At 43.9% G+C, this 8,637-nt stretch overlaps 1 long non-coding RNA gene across 1 annotated transcript in view; it reads left to right on the top strand.

Moving 5' to 3' along the window:
• Positions 1-3,006: 3,006 nt before the first annotated feature.
• The window catches only part of LOC138951069 (uncharacterized), a 35,614-nt gene continuing 29,983 nt past the window's right edge, over positions 3,007-8,637 (top strand). The window contains exons 1-3 of the long non-coding RNA XR_011450974.1: positions 3,007-3,247; positions 3,670-3,826; positions 4,247-4,444. This is a non-coding gene — a long non-coding RNA (uncharacterized lncRNA). The remainder of the gene's footprint in view (positions 3,248-3,669; positions 3,827-4,246; positions 4,445-8,637) is intronic.

Here is an 8,637-nt window from a genome sequence, read left to right as displayed (position 1 = left end):
ACATGGATCAAGAAAGTGTCACTCGGTGGGGTGCCTTCTCTTGGTCAATTGCGATAGAAAGCGCCTGTGCTTTCTGTCAACGGATGTGGGTTTTGCTGACAGAATGATAGAATATTGATGTATGAATTGAAGAAATGTATAAGAACACAAGAATGTATGAATGACAAAGAACAAATGTTTATTTTTGAATGTTTTATGTATGTTTTATTACAGACACAAAACCTCAGCAATGCAATTTCTCTTTTAGAGATTAATAAAGTTATTGTATTGTATTGTATTGTACAGCGCAAAACGAACACGGGTATTTTGTGTTGCACGGATTTCACGGGGGTGATTTCTGCTGTCGAGGCAGAATTGTCGATAGCTGAACTTGGGAAGTGACAGGTTTAGTCACGTGATTTCGTCAAGGTTGTCTGTCTGAGACATGTTAACTGAACACTCGAAAACTCAGCGCTGGGGAGAACGGTCGGTGTCTTATATTTCCTGCGAGTTTGATGGACTTCATCGCTTTGATTTCTGCATTGATATTCAACGCGCCGCTCTGCATGTACAAGAGGGCTTCAGGAAAACTTCAGTTTGAGACCACTTTCTCTCCGTTCACATGCGGTCTGACGTTGACGGGTCGTCAAATTCTCTTCGCTGTGCGGGAAGGTATTTTCACCGCATAAAGTATTCAGCAAGAGGGTGAATGGGTTATCGCTGTTGACGAACAGGGGCCATTCAAAGGAGGAAGCGGTTTTCGCTTCAATGAGAGTGCTACCTACATAGGCTTTTGAGGTAATAAATCATTATTTAACGCTGTTGACGAGTCTGTGTTTGTGGATTGAAATACTCTCTGTTGTTCTTTCCAGGTTAGCGCATAATTTGCTCTTTGTGACGCTAAAATACTAATCTGTATATGGTTTTTGCAGATATGGAGAGAAGGAAGGAAAATAGCTGATTTGTTGTTGTAAAAGTCCGTTTGTGCAGGCCCACGTGCTCGATGAAATATGTCAGGGTGACATGTTTAAAGGTGGGGTGTGAGGGGTAGCATGACATGTCTAGTGCACCGAGGCTTTTTGTTGCAGCCTTTCTTCATTTCTACCTGCTACTGTTGCTGGCTGTTTTCTGCTGCCTATCTGCGGGACGCTGTTATCTGCGGGATGCTGTAACCGGATCGTCCGCGGGGTGTTGTAACCAGTTAACCGGCTAACCAGCGACTGAGTGAGCCGCCTGATGTCTCCACAGTTCCCTGCTTCGTCACCACGCTAACCAGCACTTCATTCGACGGAGCAGTTGTGGAGACTAAAGACTAATTACAGGCCGTCCACTCAGTGGCAGAAGAAAACGCTAAGTGCACCATGTCTTTGCACCCTGTTTACCACCGTTGTCATCTTTTCTATTTATGATTACATTCGAACGGTGACAACGTGGGGTGTGTGACACCTGCATAAGTTAGCACTTTTAGGCAGATCAGCTATATTTTCCTAGCTTTACACGGGATCAGCGTGTTACTATAATTTTCTATATTCTAACTGGCATTTTGTCAGTGACCATTGGTTTTACGTTTTGAACGTAAAAGAACATATTTTGGAGTGAAGTCTCGAGGGAGGTGGCGGGTTATTACATAAACAGGCGTCTGAAACTTATACTTTTGTTGATTCTATTTAATTGTATGACTGCGAGAGTGAATCGTGGTGTGGTTAGTTAGTTAGAAGTAACTAACCGTTTCATAATCACCTTATGTGATATAGTGAAACGTGACAGATAGAATGAGACCGGAAGGGAAGTAACTCATTTTTGACCTGAGTTCAGGATGGATAAGGGTATGTATGTATGTGAGTATGAATGTGTGTGGTGGTATGGGGGGGGGGGGGGGGCGGTCGTAATCAAGAGAGGGCTGAGCAGCGAGAGAAAGAAGGTGAGAGACTGACATACAGACAGACACCAAGGGACATAGAAAAACGGAAAAGAGGAGTGTGTGTGTGTGTGTGTGTGTGTGTGTGTGTGTGTGTGTGTGTGTGTGTGTGTGTGTGTGGTTTTTTTGTGTGTGTGTAACAGACTGGTATGGTCAGCTCTGAGCAAGCGATTAAGATAAGTAAATGTGCAGAGCTATTCAACTCTTAACAGCCTCCGTGCAACTTTTAAACCGGCACTCTGCCTGTGCTAATGGTTTGGTTCACCATCTGAGGTGTGTCCAGACCTTGTCATCGGCTTAGGCCATGATTCCATTCCTTACTTCAACTGCCTGGCAGCTTTCTGTTGAGAGTGACACTCTGTTGTTATGGTTTCGTGGAGTTGAAAGTATTTTGGCTGTACTTTGAGGCAACACAGAAAATGGTGATGAATCTTAGCTATCTATTACTATATACGGCTTGTGTGTGTCCGTGTGTCAGTTCGCGATGCACGGCCAAAGTTCTCGATGGATCTGCTTCAAATTTGGTGGGCATATTCAGGTACACCCCAGACACAATCTGGTCCATGAAAATTTTGAACACGAGCTCTAAGCTGAACCGATTTTGGTTTTTATGTTGTTTTTGTACATCCATTCCCAGTAACTCTTCCTTATCTTCTCCAGTGTTTTGCGCGTTTATCTCCCTTCCTTCGTTCCCGGCGAAGCCGGGTAGCCGGCTTCGGTATTCGGCTCTACTTTACCGGGTACCCGGCGAAGCGGGTATTCATCTAGTCTAACAATAACCGACTAAAATTGTGTTTACCTAGCGTGTTTCCCGCAATGAAATAACACTGACAGCAACACTAGCTTGACCTCTGAACGGCTCTAGTTAGTAACTCACACAGTTCCCCCGCCTTTATTAACAAGGGTGACATTATGTTGACTTTTTCTTCCGAACATCGTCTTTTGCGCGTAGATTCCTTCAGTCTGGGTTGATGGAGACGGCAAAACCAGCTTTTGTCGCCGTCTTTGTAACCAAGTCTCTTAAAATGTGAATCGGACAACACCCATGCCTATTACGTCATCGTGTAAACAACGTCATTTTTCCTCTTGACGTCATGTTCAACAAAAAAAGAAACGAAGAAGGCAAGGTAGCTGACATGTGATCGTCTGCAAGCCCTCCATTCTACCGTTCAAAGATGAGTGTCGGTTTCGGCCACCACTACTACGCGATTGTGACAATGTGCGAGTAGTTTTCAGAGTTGGGCGGCGTTGCAGAACAGTGTCCTGCATTGAAGGAAGGCGTTGCAAACTTTGGCCGAACCGTGGGGGCAGTGTTGACAGAAAGTCACAACTATGATCTCCAGGTCTAAGGTGAGAAGTGCAGTCTGTACTTGTCAGATACATTGATAGTAAGTCTCTTATTGAAAGCTTTCACGCGTGGGGGAGAGAGAGAGAGAGTTCTCTCTCTCTCTCTCTCTCTCTCTCTCTCTCTCTCTCTCTCTCTCTCTCTCTCTCTCTCTCTCTCTCTCTCTCTCTCTCTCTCTCTCTCTCTCTCTCTCTGAGGTGGTGCGTGCGTGAATGTGTGTTTGTATGTGTGTGTGTGTGTGTGTGTGTGTGTGTGTGTGTGTGTGTGTGTGTGTGTGTGTGTGTGTTAATGTGTTAACGTGGGTGTATAAGGGGGGGGGAGTACTATAAGTTATAGTACAAATTAACATTTACATTTAGTAGCTCTAGATCCACAGTACAATCTAGCAAAGCTGTGCATAATCATGCAATCAGTGTGTCGGTTCCAGAGTCCCGGTGACATTGAAGAACAGTGTTCCACATTGACGGAAGGCAGCACACTGTGAGAGAACCGTGGCAGTGGTGACAACAAGCAACAACAATGATTGTCAGGATCGTCATCACCCGACTGTGGCCAGGACACTGTATTAGCACTTGTGGTCGCAGGTGAGAAGTGCAGTCTGTTGTATTTAACGAGCTCTCTTCTCTCTCTCTCTCTCTCTCTCTCTCTCTCTCTCTCTCTCTCTCTCTCTCTCTCTCTCTCTCTCACTCTCTCTCTCTCTTTTGTATTTTTGCATAAGTGAGTGTTTTTGTTTTGTTTTATTTAAGGGGGGAGTAAAAAGTGTGGGGGGGGGGAGAGAGAGCGCGCGATAAAGAGAGAGAGAGAGAGAGCGGGAGAGAGAGAGAGAGAGAGAGAGAGAGAGAGAGAGAGAGAGAGAGAGAGAGAGAGAGAATATGCGTTGTGTTTATGAGTAAGGGGGGGGGGGGGCACTACACAACAACATTTCATGATTTGCATCAAGTAGCCTAGCTTTAGATCAATAGTAGAATCTAGCAGAGCCCTGCTAAATTATTCTTTCTATGCAGATATTGCCAATTCAGCGCTGACATGTGGTTGACTCCCTAAAATGTGTCGCCAGGCAAGTGAAACGGGGAAAACAGGGTCTACATCCATCATAGGTACGCTGCAAGTGCAAGGTACAGATCTATGTCGCCATGGTGATAGATGCAGGTGCGGACAGCAACAGCAGGTACAGACGAGGGCTCTCAGGTAGCGAGGTTCAGGTAAGTTTGCATATTGCTGAAAGTTGTACATTTGAGTGCGTTTGTTCTTTGCGACATCACTTCCTATCTAAATGGAAATCACACACACCGTGACACGTTAGCACGCGTGTATGGAAAGACACAATACAGTAATGAGCAGTGTTTGTCTTGTATAGACGGCCGGACGCCCACCGTGCACAAACAGACTTAACGTTGAGGTTATCTCGGATGTTTTTGAACCTAGAGCTTAGAAACTGTGCATACATCTAGGGTTTGATGATTTCCCGATATGACACCAGTTTGGTTGATCCTCGTCAAATTTTGGGGTCACAGCGGGTCATGTTCGATTCATAAACGGTTGACAGGTGTTTTTGAAGATGGTGCTTTTAAACTTTGCACTCTTTAACCCTCACCGGATCACACTTTTGACTACACAGTCCGCATGATGTGGGTCACGGTCTACATGGGTCATTTAGAACATAGCGACGTAACCTTTCGAACGCGGACTCCTGAATTTAAAACGGCCTTGACATCCTATCCTGCGCAGAGATGCAGAAATCCAAATATAGATCGAGGGTAATGCACGGGTTAGTTATAAATCTTTTCTGTAGTCTCGACTCGTGCATTGCGCTAAAGTATCGATGCTATCCTGGGGATAGAAAGTCCGAGCTAAACTATTAGCCCGGGTCAAGTTGAACCTCGACACATACATTCTGGCCCAGGCGATATGTCTCTAGTTTGGTTGACTCTTGTCAAATGTTTGGGTCACAGCGGGGTCTTGTTCATAAAAAAAACTTCAGTTGAGGTTTTCTCGGATATTTTGGGAGCAAAAGCCTCCAAATTGTCACACTATGTAAGCTGTGTATAATCAGCAGACACGACCAAAATGTAGCTTGTTTTCTTCACATTTCACAGAGTCACAGCATGGAAATGCTGGCTGGAGACGAATTTCACCCTTGAAAATATCCATTGAGCTATCATAAAAATAAGTCCTGAGCTGATCAAGCTCTGATGTCATTGTATAATTTGGTCACAGCTTGGTGCCTGGAGTCTTTAAGTCTTGGCTAAAGTATTAGTGTTATGACGTCATAGTGTCTTAGTACACATATTGTTTGTCTCGGCAAGCCAAAACTCAATGTGGTCAATAAAATAAGTTACTACGATCATAGTTTTTGGAGGATTTTGAGTATGTCAGACTCGAGATGGTGGTGGGAAGGGGGTTTGGGATGGTGCAAGTTTTTTTCTTGGAATAGGGTTGAATAACACAATGGATTAAACGGAGAAAGTCTGGTGGTGGTGGATCCACTGTAATGGGACAAGACGAACGCGAGTCGTGAAAGCATTTGCTTTTCTTGTTCTTGATTGGCCCAGTATTAATGCTTGCAACTTGGTCGAGAAAATCAATTATTATTTTCTTGAGATTACTTTTCGAAATAAAAATCAATAAAAACATAACAATAAATTTAAGAGGGTGTTGAGGATGAGAATTGTGATTGTGCTGGGAACGGGGATTATCTAAACAGGGGCATACATTTACAGAGGTTACGATAAAAAAAATCTGAAAAATCGGTTCTTGAAAGGGAGGGAAAATTCAGTCGGGGGTATTAAAAGAGGGTTCCACTGTAAAACATGACGAATGGTCTGTAAAACATGACGAATGGTGAGTCGTATAAGCATTTGCTTGTCCTGCTTACAGTCTTTACGAAGCATTTCGAGGATAAAATTACCAGTGTATCTAAGTGACAGCACAGCGAACGGCTCTTGATCGACTTGTCATGATCCACTTGGCGATCGACTTGCCATGATCCACTTGGCGATCGACTTGTCATGATCCACTTGGCGCCTTGGGTACGACATCTTGAACTGTATCTTCAATTTGAAGGTTTGTCTTGAGAGATAAAGCCCTGCACTTTGTGCTTTCTGTCTTATTCTAATGCCGCTCCAAATAAAAACAAGTCGCGTAAGGCGAAAATACAACATTTAGTCAAGTAGCTGTCGAACTCACAGAATGAAACTGAACACAACGCAACGCAGCAAGACCGTATACTCGTAGCATCGTCACTCCACCGCCCGTGGCAAAGACAGTGCCAGTGGAATTGACAAGAAGAGCGGGGTATTCGTTGCGCTGAGAAGGATAGCACGCTTTTCTGTACCTCTCTTCGTTTTAACTTTCTGAGCGTGTTTTTAATCCAAACATATCATATCTATATGTTTTTGGAATCAGGAACCGACAAGGAATAAGATGAAAGTGTTTTTAAATTGATTTCGAAAAAAAAATTTTGATAATAATTTTTATATATTTAATTTTCAGAGCTTGTTTTTAATCCAAATATAACATATGTATATGTTTTTGGAATCAGAAAATGATGGGGAATAAGATGAACGTAAATTTGGATCGTTTTATAAAACAAATATTTTTTTTACAATTTTCAGATTTTTAATGACCAAAGTCATTAATTAATTTTTAAGCCACCAAGCTGAAATGCAATACCGAAGTCCGGGCTTCGTCGAAGATTACTTGACCAAAATTTCAACCAATTTGGTTGAAAAATGAGAGCGTGACAGTGCCGCCTCAACTTTCACGAAAAGCCGGATATGACGTCATAAAAGACATTTATCAAACAAATGAAAAAAACGTCTGGGGATTTCATACCCAGGAACTCTCATGTCAAATTTCATAAAGATCGGTCCAGTAGTTTAGTCTGAATCGCTCTACACACACACAGAGACACACACACACACGCACGCACGCACATACACCACGACCCTCGTCTCGATTCCCCCTCTACGTTAAAACATTTAGTCAAAACTTGACTAAATGTAACAAAACGAATGGTTTGGGTTCCTTCTCAGTGAAAATAACAGGTGCTTGAAACGAACATGTTTACACCACAGTGTTAGAGTATCTACACTTAACATAGTCCGGAGTCATTTAATCCCCTTATTTCTGATTCAGGCGCATGTCTTAACCTTCCAGTGTAGATCTGGATGACATCCGGGGGCATGGACCAATCAACTTTTATCATCGCTTATTTTTGTTCCATAACAATGCAGGGATGTCCAATCATCTTTTGGAATACATCAGTTCACGGGATCCGAGTTGTAATGAATTTGTTGTAATGGGTAGGGTGCAAACACAGTTGAGTCGTTTGTTTTTTGTTTTGTTTGTTTCGGGGTGGGGGTGGGCGGGCACCATATGAGCTACAAATGGTAAAAACAGATGCAAGATAAAATGTACGATAAGATTTTGTTCAGTAAAAAGACACTGTGTTGTTAGAAAAAACAGGGATGTTGATTGAAAATGCCATCATGTTTTGGGTAATCATGTCTTGACTTGGCCCACACTGCATCCGATACCAACACAAGCGTTATCTGTCCTTGTCTTGACCCATGCTGCATCCCATACCAACATAAGCGTTATCTGTCCTTGTCTTGACCCATGCTGCATCCCATACCAACATAAGCGTTATCTGTCCTTGTCTTGACCCATGCTGCATCCCATACCAACACAAGCGTTATCTGTCCTTGTCTTGACCCACGCTGCATCCCATACCAACACAAGCGTTATCTGTCCTTGTCTTGACCCACGCTGCATCCCATACCAACACAAGCGTTATCTGTCCTTGTCTTGACCCACGCTGCATCCCATACCAACACAAGCGTTATCTGTCCTTGTCTTGACCCACGCTGCATGAGGTCCCACCATAAACTTAGTTTCCCTTGTCTTGGTTTACGTTCCTTTACTGTGAGCGATGTTCGTGATGTCCGTGAGTTGCACTGTAAGCGTGTTTAACGTTCTGTGTCTTAAACACACATGATGACATAGAACAGAGACCTACCACCTACAACAGTCCAGCGAATCACAAAACACACGTTGTGTTCACTATGTGTGCCTGCCCGAGAGACAACACCGCAGTGTCCTGTAGTGCACATGCACCCTGCCATCACTGCTCTATTCACTATGTGTGCCTGCCCGAGAGACAGCACCGCAGTGTCCTGTAGTGCACATGCACCCTGCCATCACTGCTCTATTCACTATTGTGTGCCTGCCCGAGAGACAACACCGCAGTGTCCTGTAGTGCACATGCACCTTGCCATCACTGCTCTATTCACTATGTGTGCCTGACCGAGAGACAGCACCGCAGTGTCCTGTAGTGCACATGCACCCTGCCATCACTGCTCTATTCACTATGTGTACCTGCCCAAGTCACAAC

The sequence above is a fragment of the Littorina saxatilis genome, linkage group LG16, assembly GCF_037325665.1.
Source record: "Littorina saxatilis isolate snail1 linkage group LG16, US_GU_Lsax_2.0, whole genome shotgun sequence".
NCBI classification, from domain to species: domain Eukaryota; kingdom Metazoa; phylum Mollusca; class Gastropoda; order Littorinimorpha; family Littorinidae; genus Littorina; species Littorina saxatilis.
Note: the sequence above shows the minus strand (reverse complement) of the source record. Positions and strands in the feature narration are given on the sequence as shown.